This window comes from Saccopteryx leptura, chromosome 1, assembly GCF_036850995.1.
Source record: "Saccopteryx leptura isolate mSacLep1 chromosome 1, mSacLep1_pri_phased_curated, whole genome shotgun sequence".
Classification (NCBI taxonomy): domain Eukaryota; kingdom Metazoa; phylum Chordata; class Mammalia; order Chiroptera; family Emballonuridae; genus Saccopteryx; species Saccopteryx leptura.
Genome location: NC_089503.1, coordinates 25,305,440 through 25,320,343, shown reverse-complemented (window position 1 = coordinate 25,320,343; position 14,904 = coordinate 25,305,440).

Sequence of the window (14,904 nt, the reverse complement as noted above, 5' to 3'; positions counted from 1 at the left end):
CCCCATAAAGACATTGCGATTCCATCTTTAGAAATCAGACACTATGCCCTTAATCTCTAAGTCACTTACTTTATATAATCAAATTACATATGGGTGGTTATTATAGCTTCAATATTTTAAGTTTGTAAATTTTAACTTTAATATATTAACTTTGATGCTTAGTCATGTCTAGGTATTTCATTGACAGTTGAATCTAGTTCCTAAAACAAATTGATACAATGATCTGTTTTTTTCTTATTAAGTCAGCAACCTCTATTGGCTGTTGAAATAACAATCTACACTTCTAGGATTCATAAAACATTCTAACCTACCTTTCCCATTTTTTTCTCCTTCTATCTCTCCCCCGCCAACAATTACACGTGCTTCTTTTTATAGCTTTGTCCAAACTGATTTATTCATTTACATTATTTATCTTATCTTTCTCTCTGCATATTTTGCATGGTTTAACAATGAAAAAAAAAATCTCCTTGTCTGATCAACTATGTATTCTCTCTCCCAGCTCTTTGCACCTTCAAATCTATAACTTACAATTTATCCAGAATTTTTTTAATGTGATATTAGTACTGAGATTTTCCTTTTGGTAGCTGTAGCTGATTAGACTTTTGAGAAATGTAGACTTTGGATACCAGCATCACAGAGGGCCTAATGAAAATGTCTGTTCCCTTACTATGATGTCCCTGTTTAGCCCTAACTCACAAAGGAAAGCTTCCATGAAAATAGTTTATGATTGCCAACGTTACAATAGAATATCTATCATAAACTCCCAATATTATAGTGCATTATATTAGTCCCACTGAACAAAAGTCACACGGCACAGAAGTAGCTGAGCCTGAATCATATGGAGAAAACTCCACACTAAATGGCTTCTGCTACTGGGTTCTCTGGGGCATAGCTGGGAGGCAGTTGCCAAGGGGCTATTGTAACATACATGTGGGGGGTTTTATTGCCTGCATTAGTGAATGGTGCAAAAAGATACACCCCACTGAAAAAAGTCCCTGAAGAATGCTCCAAAGTGACTCATTTGGCGTGACAGAAGATACTTGATAGCCAAGAAAGACCCATAATGAGCATGCGCTAATTAAAGAAAAAATTTTTATGTACTTAAATTTTTATCCTTAACCGTCTTTCCTGTTGTCTAATTGGAAGAACCAACAGAACAAAGGAAGTTGAGAAAAGGAGAGAGAGAGAATAAACTACATCCACCTTCCTCAGTACTGGTCAGGTGTAAGTTATACATGATCTTATTTAGGTATTTGATAACTCAATTCTGTTGAAGAAAACAGATCAGAAAGACACATTTTTTTTTAACTCTACAATTCTGAATCCAGAAAGAGGTGGTTACTGTCACTATATATGTCAGGAAAGCTGAGCTAATACTAACGGGGGATTGATTTTTTTACCAGGCTGTGGAAGACTTTCCAAACACAAGGCTTTCAAACCACTCTAAAGCACTTGCAATAAAATCTTTGCCAATCCTTTACATCATTGATTCTATTTTTCTTTTTGACCAGAAGAAGAGAATTGAATTGTCTGTTTTGACAAAGTTCAGAGGAATACATTTTTATTATTCTCAATTCTTTTGCATTTAGCTTTTTATTCTGCAAACAGCTACTGAGAACACACCAAAAGTTAGAGATAGGGTAACCAAATAAACAGAAAATTAAAGTCTTTGCCTATAGAAAGCTTGTTTTTGTTTTGTTTGTTTAGTTTTTGTTTGTTTTTGATAAGAAAGATGTTAAGTAATTGTATCAAAATTGAGTTTGTGATATGGTATGTTAAGGATACCCAGAAGCACCTTTTTATTTTAGGTTCCCAGTCATTAAATGCCACAGTACCGTGAAATCAAATATGTTAACAGATGCTACCTATTTCTGTCTGCCTAGAATGAGCTGGATGGTTTCTTTTTGATGGGTTTAAGTTTCAATATCAAATTTTCAGAAGAGATTTTTCCTGTGAAATTGTTATCACTTGGTTATATTTCCCTCTATCATGTTTAATTATCTGCATAGCTTTTTGATTATTTATTTACTTGCTTATTGTCTCTATTTCTCTCCTAGTGTTTGCCACTGTATTTCCAAAGCTTTGATCAGTTTTAAGCAAATGGTAATTGTCCAACTAACATTTGTAGGTTAATTAAATAATAATGATATATATGTCCCCTTGAATATAAGTATAAGTAGTCATTTAAAAAATAACTATTACTGGCTCAGCAATATAGTGTTCATAACCCTTAAAAATACATAGCTATAGTTGATTCTAGGTTATAGGTCACCTCTGGTTTTTGCTTCCCTAGCACCCAATCAACCTTCCTTTGGTGATATCACCAAGCCTTTCCTTATTATTTTCATTGGGTCTGGCTTACCCAGAATCTAGGAATATGAGCACATGATCCAGATGTTGTCAGTCAGAGTATGCAGACTTTGTGACTTTCGTTGGAACTCTCAGAAAGTAGAATTCTCCTCTCCACCTAAATTAGGTCCCTGAGTCCATTAAACTAAAGCTACTATAGGCCACCATGAGAGGAGAACCAGCCTGAGAATGTGAAGCTAACATGTAGGTAAGGGGACGTACAATAAAGCTTCCTGACACAAGCATTTTGGTACCTGGATTCAGCTCTGTGTAAGCTAAAATTCCCTTGAGAACTTCTGCATTGTTTCAGCCAATTTAAGTAAGGTTTTTGTCAGTTGCAAAAGAAAGAGTCCTTACTGATAATCTATCTCTTCGACTGATATGTATTAATATTTACAGATTTCAGCTTTCATCGATTTGATAATTAACATCCTTTCCATGTATTTTGAGTTTTTTCCTTACAGCTTTTCTGTATTTCTGCTTACACAAACTGAAATGTAACTATGACCTATTCTGTCCTTTCTAGTATCATTTCTCATTTTGACTTTTCAGCTTCAACTCTCCTACTAATTGTCTCATTCTCATACTGTTTCTAAGTTCAACTTCATAAAAGAGGAAATCTTATTAGCATACATTATTTTTTTGTCCCCAGAAAGGTTATAGATTAAGCACATAGCTTATGAATTGACTGCATTTGGGTAAAGTGACCATACTTTGTCTACTAAAGGGATGAAATACGATATGGTATAAAATATGACTATCTGAAGAAATATTGGAGAGAAAGATCACTTACAATGACAATGAGTATGGTGGACAATGCCAAATTCAGCAATAATGTTGGTACATGGATATGACATAGTAGGTGCTGAATTAATGATTAGTATAACTTGTAGTTGTCAGTGCTTGTCACAAAAAAGGAATCTTTATCTCAAGAAAGTATACATAGAAAATAATGAATGTGAAGGTCGAAAGATTTCCTTCCTTCTTCTCACTTGAGTTGATACATCATTCAAGGGGAATAACCAATGAGTAAACATATGTTTTAACCCAGATTATTCTTACTCTCAGCCCCAAAGTCTCTGTAGACATATAGCTAAGATGGCAGGAGAGTTAGAAGAAGCCATCATTTCACTTTGTAGGTCAGGGATTTTAAGCATGATCCTTCTTTTTTAGTCTGTTACCCATAACATATAATGGATGACTGAAATTGATACAGTTTTTCCAGGATGCTATTATAAAAAGAAATCACATTTTATTTCAACATGTAGAGAATTCAATGCAGTAGGAATTATAAACTCACAAATTTTCACAGCTCTGAGAATATTTTTTGTTGGTTATAAACCAGTCATTATAAAATATTAGTTGATCCTTTAAGATATATTTTTGTTCTGAATTATAAGATTTTAAGAATATGTTATACAGCTGGAAGTAAAAGGAGGCTAATTTATAACTCAAATGCCAAGTAGACCCTTCAACCTTCTCTTGTAAAATGAACTTATGTCTCCTTATATTTATTAGTGACAGCTATATTTTGATGTGGAATTTAGTAACAAAATAGCTATCAATCATATGTTATTTACTAATCAGAAGAGAGGTTTTCCTGTATCTAACAGCCAAATTTTTACATAGCATTTTGCAGAAGACAGGGAAAGCAATAACAGTACAGTGGTACCTTGAGATATGAGCAGACCAACATACAAATTTTTTAAGATATGAGCTGTGACTCAATCCATATTTTTGTTGGAGATCTGAGCGAAATTCTGAGATATGAGTCAAGATTCAGGAAGCTGCCGCTAGTTGGCGCATTGGTGCATGGTGCACGGGTCAAGTATCGGCAGTACAACACCAACATCTTGTTCTTTCTCACATGTTAGCCACAGAATCAAGTCGAATCTCATGCACTGTACTTGTTCTTGCATCATTTTTGCATTTTTTACTAACTTTTTTTGTGTGCTATCATAGGGCCGAAGAAAGTGAGTGTAAAGCAGTGGTCCCCAACCCCCAGGCCGTGGACCAGTACCAGTCCGTGGGCCATTTGGTACCAGTCCGCAGAGAAAGAATAAATAACTTACATTATTTCTGTTTTATTTATATTTAAGTCTGAACAATGTTTTATTTTTAAAAAATGACCAAATTCCCTCTGTTACATCCGTCTAAGACTCACTCCTGATGTTTGTCTCGTAAGTTCGACAATTATATTTAAAAATACCACAGTTTTTATGCTGGTCGCATAATTTTATTTTGTGCATTTATCCATCCCACCCTAAAGGCTGATCGGTGAAAATATTTTCTGACATTAAACTGGTCCATGGCCCAAAAAAGTTTGGGGACCACTGTTGTAAATGACATTGGTGAGAAGAAGAAGAGAATGATGTCGATAGAAGTAAAGCAAGAAATAATAAAAATGTATGAGCATGATATATGAGTGATTGAACTGGCTAGACTGTATGACTACAATACATCTTCAATTTGTACTATCCTTAAACAAAAGGATGCCATCAAAAGTGCAAATCCAACGAAAGGAACTACAATTCTGTCCCAATTAAGGACAAATATTCATGAAGAAATGGAGAAGCTTCTGCTGGTGTGGGTGAAAGAGAAAGAGCTGGCAGGAGATAAAGTGACAGAGACTGTAATATGCAAAAAGGCATGTATTATTTATGGTGACTTGAAGAAGAAAGAACCATCAACCTCAAAAGAGGCAGCAAAAGATATGTTTAAGGCAAGTCACAGCTGGTTTGAAAATTTCAAGAAGAGATCTGGCATCCACTTGGTGGTGAGGCATGGTGAAGCTGCGAGTGCTTACGTTAAGGCAGCTGAGGAGTACATCACATGTTTTGCTGCAATTATCACAAAGAAAGGCTACATCCCCCAACAAGTGTTCACCTGTGACAAAACAGAATTGTTTTGGAAAAAAATGCCCCGGAGGACTTTCATCACGCAGAGGAGAAGAAGCTGTCAGGCCATAAACCCATGAAGGACCATCTGACCCTTGCATTGTGTGCAAATACAGGTGGTGACTGAAGTAGAGCCACTGCTAGTGTATCATTCTGAAAATCCTCGAGCCTTTAAGACTTACAAGATTCTTAAAGAAAAACTGCTGGTTATGTGGCGCACTACTGCTAGGGCATGGGTTACGTGGCAGTATTTTATTGAATGGGGAAATCTTGTCTTTGGTCCTGCAGTGAAGAAATATCTTCAAGAAAATAAACTCCCAATGAAAGCATTACTAATCCTTGAAAATGCTCCAGCCTACCCACCTGGTCTTGAAGATGATATTCTCGATGAGTTCAAATTCATGAAAGTCCTCTACCACTACCCAACATGACTTCAATCTTGCAACCTATGGGTTAGCAGGTCATTTTCAACTTAAAAAGCTTTACACAAAGCACTTGTTCCGCTGCTGCTTTGAGGTGACTGGGAATACAATTCTAATCCTTTGAGAGTTTTGGAAAGATCACTACAACATCGTGATACGTTTACACATTATTGACTTGGCATGGCAAGAGGTTACAAGAAGAACCTTGAACTCAGCATGAAAAAGTTATGGCTTGATGTTGCAGACAGGGACTTCAAAGATTTGAACCAGAGTTCGAGACCAAGGTAGAAGCGTTGGAGGAGATTGTGTCCCTCAGAAAGTCGATGGGTCTGGAGGTAGATGAGGGTGACATAAATGAACTCATCGAGGAACATGAGGTGGAACTCTCAACTGAGGAGTTGAAGGAGCTACAGATGATGCAACATACGGAGCTTCTGCAAGAGATTAGTAGTGAGGAGGAGGTAGAGTCAGAGGAAGTGATTTCTACAAGTGAAATTAAAAACATACTGGCAATGTGGGAGAAGCTTTCAAGTTTCATCAAAAAAAAACACCCAGAAAAAGTTTTAACTGGTCATGCTTAGGCATTTTTTAATGACACTTGTTTGTCACATTTCTGTAATATTTTAAAAGGCAGGCAAAAGCAAACCTCTTTGGATAGATTTTTATTCAAAAGTCCTGCAAGTGAAAGTGCCGATAGTGCAGCCAAAAAGGCAAAAACAAGTGATAATTAAATGAAAAAATACATAATGTTAAGCTTAGGTTAAGTTTAAAGTTAAGAAAGTACATTTTTTTACAATTAAGTTTTTGTGGTTTCATTTTAAGTAAAGAAAGTGAAGTTTTAGTTTTGTTTAAAGTAAAGAAAATGCAGTTTTAGTTTACATTTAGTGTTAAGAAAGTGCAGTTTTAGTTTACATGTCCACAGTGCCTGCATTCCTTCCTCCCTCCCTCCTCCTCTGCCATTCACCTCTGTTAGCCACACTGGTCTGTCTCTAAGGTAAAAATACAATACTAAATAACACTTTTTTCTTTTATTTTATATATTTTGTTATGCATTGGTAAAGCATACATATGTGTTTCTTAATTAAAAACATGTCTTTTTTTCATAATTTAGGATGATTTGGGGATGTTTCACAGGGCTGGAATAAATTAAATTCTATTTCAGTTATTTTAAATGGGAGAAATTTGTTTGATATATGAGTTGACTGACTTATGAGCTCGGTTACAGAACAAATTATATTCGTATCTCATGGTACCACTATATAATTCAAATAGACCATCAAAATCCTCTAAAAACTCTGGGTTTTTTTGTGTTTATACTACTAAAGCATGAAAAAATAAACTTATTTAGGTATAAGAGGAGGATAAATACATGAAGACAAGTGGCTTTAAACTTTAAAGTAGTAATACATTGTTTGATAGACTTGGGCTTTTAACCATACAATGAAGACAAATCTGGTAAGTTTTTTAAGACCGTATACAGCAACCATTTTTCTTATGCCCTAAAGAACTTCAGATAAAAGAGCAATTTTTGACATCTGCTAACAGAAGACGGTATGTAATCAGAGAAGTAGTGTGTAAGAGGGGTCGCATCTGTCTCCAAGGCCGCCAAGTGGCAGAAGAGAGAGGCTTCCTTCATGTGGAAAATTGGTCTTTCAATATACAGATGGAACCAACAATAGATAGAGGGAACAAAGAGACTGATAAATACACCGAGAAAAAGGAACACTGTACAGAATGAGCTTACTTCTCCACAATAAGAGAGTAGAAAGTAGAGTACTAGAGACAGAGATAGATAGCCTTCATGTATGAGAGCTGTAAAGTACAGTGATTTTTATCCTCAAGCAAATGTGGACCAATCAGTATCTGGTATTGAACAACAGGGGCTGACTGTCTCTCTTTTGATGATATCTTAGAGAGAGAGAGATGAACACAGTGACAGAGATTGCTTCTTTATTTCTGCATTACCAGTATATGGAGACTGTTGGGCAGATAAAGTTATTTTTTCTCACCCTTATTGTTAAAGATGGCCACTGCCCTCACGTGATACAGCTAGTTGCCCTTCTTGCTTGAGATGGGCTTGGTTATGCTAATGTGTGTTAGAGGAGGGCTTTTGCACAAAAAGGTTTTAAAAGGAGGAGCTAGGAGGCCATTTTATTTTATTTTTTATTTATTTATTTATTTATTTTGTATTTTTCTGAAGCTAGAAACAGGGAGAGACAGTCAGACAGACTCCTGCATGCGCCTGACCGGGATCCACCCGGCACGCCCACCAGGGGGCGATGCTCTGCCCACCAGGGGGCGAAGCTCTGCCCCTCCCGGGGGGGGGGGGGTCACTCTACCGTGACCAGAGCCACTCTAGCGCCTGGGGCAGAGGCCAAGGAGCCATCCCCAGTGCCCGGGCCATCCCTGCTCCAATGGAGCCTCAGCTGCGGGAGTGGAAGAGAGAGACAGAGAGGAAGGAGAGGGGGAGGGGTGGAGAAGCAGATGGGCGATTCTCCTGTGTGCCCTGGCCAGGAATCGAACCCGGGACTTCTGCACGCCAGGCTGACGCTCTACCACTGAGCCAACCGGCCAGGGCTAGGAGGCCATTTTAGAGAGAGTGGCCACGTACTTGCAGAGAGAAGGAACCCATGCTATTGCAGGGCAGAGAAAGGCCACGTGGAGGAGGAGAGGCATCTAAAATGGAGGAATGATGAAGGAAAAACTAGTTTGTGTAGAAGGAGATGGGAAAGAGAGGTGAGTAGGACTGGTAAGGTGGAAGCCTTTGATTCTAGGAAAACTCAAATGAGTCTGTGGCTTTGGGAGCCCTGAATGGAAAGTATTTTTCCTGCTGTGTGTATTTACTCGCTTGCCAGTGTGAGCTAGAATTAAAGGAAAATGGACCGCCAGTTTTTGGCTCAATTGTTTCTTTACGAGATTGATCTGAATCAAACCTGAACCTGCGTTGGCCAGGCGGCTTAGATGGCAGCCACAAATATTGGTTTTACAGAGACACGTAATAGTAAATTAGACCTGAAACTTTTCAAGTAAAAACTATGCTGAATATCTTTTAGTAAGAATGTCTAGCTTTGCAAAGGTGGATAGGATTCTAGAGATGTTAGAAATGATTTGCACAAGTAACTGCCTTTATATTTTTATGTATACATATGTGTAGAATGTGTGTAATATAATGAATTCAGTGAATATGTTACTACATACTGCTTAAAATTAGACTGTCACATAACGACCTTTTTCAGACAAGGTTATTTTTAGTGAAAAGATATGTCTTGTAATATAAAAATCATTACCCACAGGGCAAACAAAGATAAGGTGGAGAGGACCAGGATATATATCATTTTCATATGAATATGAAATGTAAGGTATATATATATATATATATATATATATATATATATATACCTTAACATATAAATGCATACATTTTAATATATAACTAAATATACATTTTAATATATAACTAAATATATATTTCACTTTAGAACTCTGTGGAATATTTACATTAAAAATTACTAAAATCAAAAGTTAAGCCTGACCAGGAGGTGGTGCAGTGGATAGAGCATCGAACTGGGATGCAGAGGACCCAGGTTCAAGAACCTGAGGTTGCCAGCTTGAGCATGGGCTCATCTGGTTTGAGCAAAGCTCACCAGCTTGGACCCAAGGTCTCTGGCTCAAGCAAGGGGTTACTGGGTCTGCTGAAGGCCCACAGTCAAGGCACATATGAGAAAACAATTAATAAACAACTAAGGTATCACAACAAAAAACTGATAATTGATTCTTCTCATCTCTCTCCGTTCCTGTCTGACCCTATCTATCCCTCTCTCTGACTCTCTCTCTGTCTCTGTAAAAAAATAAATAAATAAAAAATAAAAGAAGTTAAGTGAAACAAATGGACCTAAATTTAGAACCTGTGGAATATTTACACTAAAAATCACTAAAATTAAAATTTAAGTAAAACAAATGGACCTAAATATGCAGTTGGTAGGATAAAATACAGATTACAAAAGGATTCATCAGTTTGAATAATCTTCCACTAACCAAAATTGCGACCATCTGAACATCAATTAGGATAATAATTGCAGTCAATTGTAACTGACCAGATGCTTCATCTTATGAATGGGAGTAAAAGAAAGTAGCCATGAGCTGATAATTTTCAGAACTGGATAATGTAGATAAGGTATTTAAACACACTATTTTTTTTGTGTTTTTTATATATTTAAAAATTTCCACAATAAATCCACCCCCCCCAAAATAAAACAGTTTACATTTGCAGAGAATACTGATGCAAATTGACATTGTAGTGTTTCATTACAAAACACTCAGTATCAAGAACAAGTGATTTCTCTCACCTAAACAGACAACAAGATAAAATGCCCTGTCAAAATTTTTTTTTCCTTATTTTGTTTCCACAAATCATTACAAGAGATAGACTATTAAATTAAGGTATTTACAATGCCAGAATTGGTTTTCTTCCTAAACTCAGAAATGCAAAGCATACTTGAATAGCAGTGCATATATTAATGAAAGATGAACTCAGAAGTAGAAAAGTGCGTTCTTGAGGCTGATATATTTGAGGTGACTAAGAGAGTGGGCCTTAGAGGAGCATTAGACAATATGGTAGCTACTAGCCGCATAAGGCTTTTTATATTAAAATTAAATGCAGTTAAAAGTTCAGTTCCTCAGTCATACCAGCCACATTATATAAGTGTTAAGTTGCCACATGTACCACCACTTGATGGGACAATGCTGATATGTTTCCATCATCGCTGAAAGTTCTGTTGGTCAGAGCCTATCTAGAAGTTATCTCACTATATTGAAATATCAATTGACTCAGGTCATAGTTGGCTATATGAACTTTCTGTCCTTCAGTTTCCTCATCTTTTATATAGTTTCAGAAAAAGTAGAGCATACCTGTAAAATGGTAGTGAGGATTAATACAAAGTGCTTGGAACAGTACCTTGTACAATGTGAACATTAGGTAAATATTGTTTCTATAATGTAATCCATTGCAAAAATAGTTAAATAGTTATTGGATGGATTAGAAAGGTTTGTCTCTGATTCCTTGGCACACATAACCTTTTGGTAAATGAGGCATTCTGAACAATGCTGAACCGATTTTAGAATGTTGACACACTCAGATAGAGCATTAAATATACATTTCAAACCCTGACAAAATCCATAATTCACTTTTCTTAGATTCTCATGATGCATTGTTTTACTTAGCTTTTATGGATGGAACTGTCTGTCTCCAATATTTAGACAACAGATTCTTTCTGTCTAGAGAATCAGGAAGATATTTACTCAGTGTGGTAGGCAGAATAATGGGCTCCCCAAAAATGTCCATACTGTAGTCCAAGGAATCTGTGACTATGTTACATTATAAGATATGAGAAACTATGCAGAAGGAATTAAGGTTATAGCTTTAAAATAGATTATCCTTCGTTTTGTGGATGGTCCAGTGAAGTCACATATGCTTTTAAAAATAGAAGAGGAAGTAAGAAGCAGATGAAATTTAAAGTATGAAAGAAACTCCATCAGTTCTTATTGGCTTTGAAAACAGAAGAAGGGGCCACCAGTCAAGACATGCAGATGTTTAAAATCTGGATATGGACTTCAGGTAGCAGCCAGCAAGAAAACAAGAATCTCAACTCTGCAACTACAAGAAATAATATCTGTCCATAATTTGAATGATAAGAACTCAGGTTCCCTTACATCCCCTAGAAAGAGTTTTAGGTCTATTCTCACCTTTATCTTACCTGAATGAGACTGTGTCATTATTTTGATCTACAGACTTATAAAATTAGAAAGTCGTATTGTGGTAAGCTAAGTTTTTGATAATTTGCTATAATAACAACAGAAAACTAATGCAGTCAGGATTTTGAAAATGAATTGGGCCTGACCAGGTGGTTGAGCCATAGATAGAGCATCGGCCTGGGATGCTGAGGACCCATGTTCAAAACCCAAGATTGCTGGCCTGAGCATGAGCTCACCAGCTTGAGTACAGAGTCACTGGCTTGAGTGCAGGGTTGCCGGCTTGAGCATGGGATCATAGACATGACTCCATGGTTGCTGGCTTGAGTTCAAGGTCGGTGGCTTGAACAAGGGGTCACTGGCTCAGCTATAGCTTCTGGTCAAGGCACATACGAGAAAGCAATCAATGAACAACTAAGGGGCTGCAATGAAGAATTATGCTTCTCATCTCTATCCCTTCCTGTCTGTCTGTCCCCGTCTGTCTGTCTTCTCTCTCTCTCTCTCTCTCTCTCTCTCTCTCTCTCTCTCTCGTATATGCCCATGTGCTAAAAAAAAAAAAAAAAAAAAAAAAGAAAAGAAAAGAAAGGGAAAGAAAATGCATTGGAAAACTGGCAAGGCAAAGTCTTAAATATTTTAATATGATACTGCCATGGTATTACAGCAGAATATAAGTACTTATCAGTAAAAATTCTCATGAAAATACACTGATAAAACTATTGAGACTAAATATAAACCCATATTCACATTCTAACAAAAAGTCTATATTTTTGATGATGTCTGATTGAGGGAAAAAATCTTGATTGGTATATCATTAATGAGAAAAACCTAGGGACTTCTGACAAAGTTAGAACAATGTTTTAAATGCACTTCACAATTTGGTCTTGACTCTAGATGTGGGAACTAAACATAGAAATGATGACTGCTTCTTATTTCATAACAAGTAGCTTCTGAATTGGTCAGTGATGTCCCCTAATCTTTATCAATTAATCTCCTTCCATTATCTTTTAAGGTGTATGAACTTTTAATATGCCTACAAAATTATTTCAATTGAGTCTAAAAATAAAGCTTTACTGGATTCACCCTCACAAATAGAGTATTTTACCCAGGTAAAAAAAATACTAATATTGAAAAAATTTTGGATGGATGTTAGGTGCAAAATAACCTAGGCATTTTTACTTGAATAAGCTATAATATATATAATCTTCACTATAGTTATATGAAATAGACAAAACTGCCCACTTCAAAAAATGATGCTAGAAGTTTTCCCTGGTTATTTTAGTCATATTTTCCAAAATAATGCCCAATATTTTTAGAAAATTCCTGTGAATTTAGCAAGTGAAACTAAGACAAAAAAGAATAAAAATAGGAAAAAAGTAACAATCTCCTGAGATAAATGTAAAAGATACTCTATCGTGCACCCAGATTTGTTAGTGCGAAATACATACAGCTTCAAGATTACCTTTTATAATGACCACATTAATTTAATATAATCTTTATCAAGATCCAAAGCAGAGATGTTTTCATTAATCTATACAGCCTTAGTGCAAATATTTGTATAATTTCCATTAGACTTTGAAAGTGGTAAAAATAATATGTAGATCACCATCCTCTCTTCTTCGGTGGACTCCAATCTATAACTATTGTCTTAAAGTAAATAGCCACTGATGAATCATTGAATCAGCACATGTTGAAAGGAAAAGGAGGCACCACTTTGGCCCTGGCAGCCTGGAGTAAAGAATGTGGCCCTCCATCTTAGTGATTATTCCAATGACTGAATGTGGCAATAAGTAATGGCTCAGAGCTGCCTTATTCTTTGCCATTAGAGCTCAAAGCATTTCGATTAAATTGGAGAAAAGTGCTGTGCTTTCATGACAACAGGACTGCTCTTGCCAAGAGGGAGTTTTCCTTAATTAATGAGAAAGTACTCCTTTTGAGTGCTACACAATGAGATCATTGCAATACAACTTTCCCAGCAAAGGGCAGTCAGCTTTTGAACACTGGACTTTGTCTCTATGAGGGAGAGGCAGTTTAGTATATTTGTTAAGATAATAGGCTTTGGAGTCAGAGCAACTGGCTCTGAAATATTGGCTCTCTGTGAATATTTCAATGATCTTGAGCATGTTATTTCACAGTTTGGTTTTCGTCTTCATAGAAGTGCATACACTAAGTCATAGCTCATAAAATTACTGTTAGGATTAAATAAGGTGAGTATGGTACAATACTTGGAACATATTGGGTACTTTTTAATTGGTAACATTTTACCCCAACACTTTTACTGTTAATCTTTATAGAGTTAGTCATGGAAACTATATTATTCTCTTAAAATATGTGCCCAAGAGAAAACAAGATTAAAACATCCTTCATTGTCTATCATGAGTTAATGTCAAACACGTATAATTTCCCGGCTAGATCACCAAACTGTAATTGCATAAAAACTATCGCCTAAAAAGGGATGACAAATTACTTGTTTTTCTTACAAAATGTTGAAAAGATTCATTGAAACCCAGTGCCATAATTAATAGCAATGTCTGCTATAGAGGAAAGACTGGAACATGCCCCACACTTTCTAGGGCTGACCTAGATAAATATAGTCTCAGTCTAACTGGGATGAAAGCAACTGAACACCAGCTCGTTTAAGAGTAATGTTATGTCACTTATCTCTCTAATAGTTTCCAAATCATTAGAATTAGATCCTATGCTTTCAGTTTCAGGAAATTATTCCAAGGGATTGACTGTGTGGAATAAGCCAAACCTTTGATTCTTCAGTTTCAAAAATATTTAAAAAATTATTCAACCAATACTTCTTCGCCACTTTTTTAAAATACAGTCTGAATTATCCTTTGTTTAAAACACTGAGCAAATGACGGTAACTTTATATTTGTTGCTGCAGCATTTCAATATGAAAGCCCAAAGTGCGTGGGAAAGATTTGCAGTTTGGACACTTAGCTTGTTCACTCTCGATCTGCAGATTAAGTACATCAGAATACCTGAGTTTCAATACTGTTAGGTAGACCCAATAGATAAACATTTAGAAACATATGTATTTATTTGATTTTTCTAAAGAAATACATTAATTTCACATTAAAAAACCCGATATTCCTACTTGTAGAAGATGCATGGATGGTCTGTAAACACAATACCAGAAAGTAGAAAAACAAACGTGGAGGTCTAGCCCCACGCTTGGTTCTTTTCTTCAACAGTTAACGTGTTTTACCAGTTTCCTCTGTTTTCTTCAGGAAAAAAAATTTCAGAAGAATACACTTATTTGTTTCTTAGCCACTAAATATTAATGCTATACATATCTTGTACTTTATTACATGATCGTTTATTATAAAATTACAAGAGGTATTAATAGAAAACAACGATAGGAAATGAAGAACTGAGCGGATGCAAAGAACCCTTTCATCTTTCATGGGCAAAAGGATGACATACCAACAGAAATTTTAAGTACAGTTTAAGGAAATTATAATGTGTCATTATTTTTTATT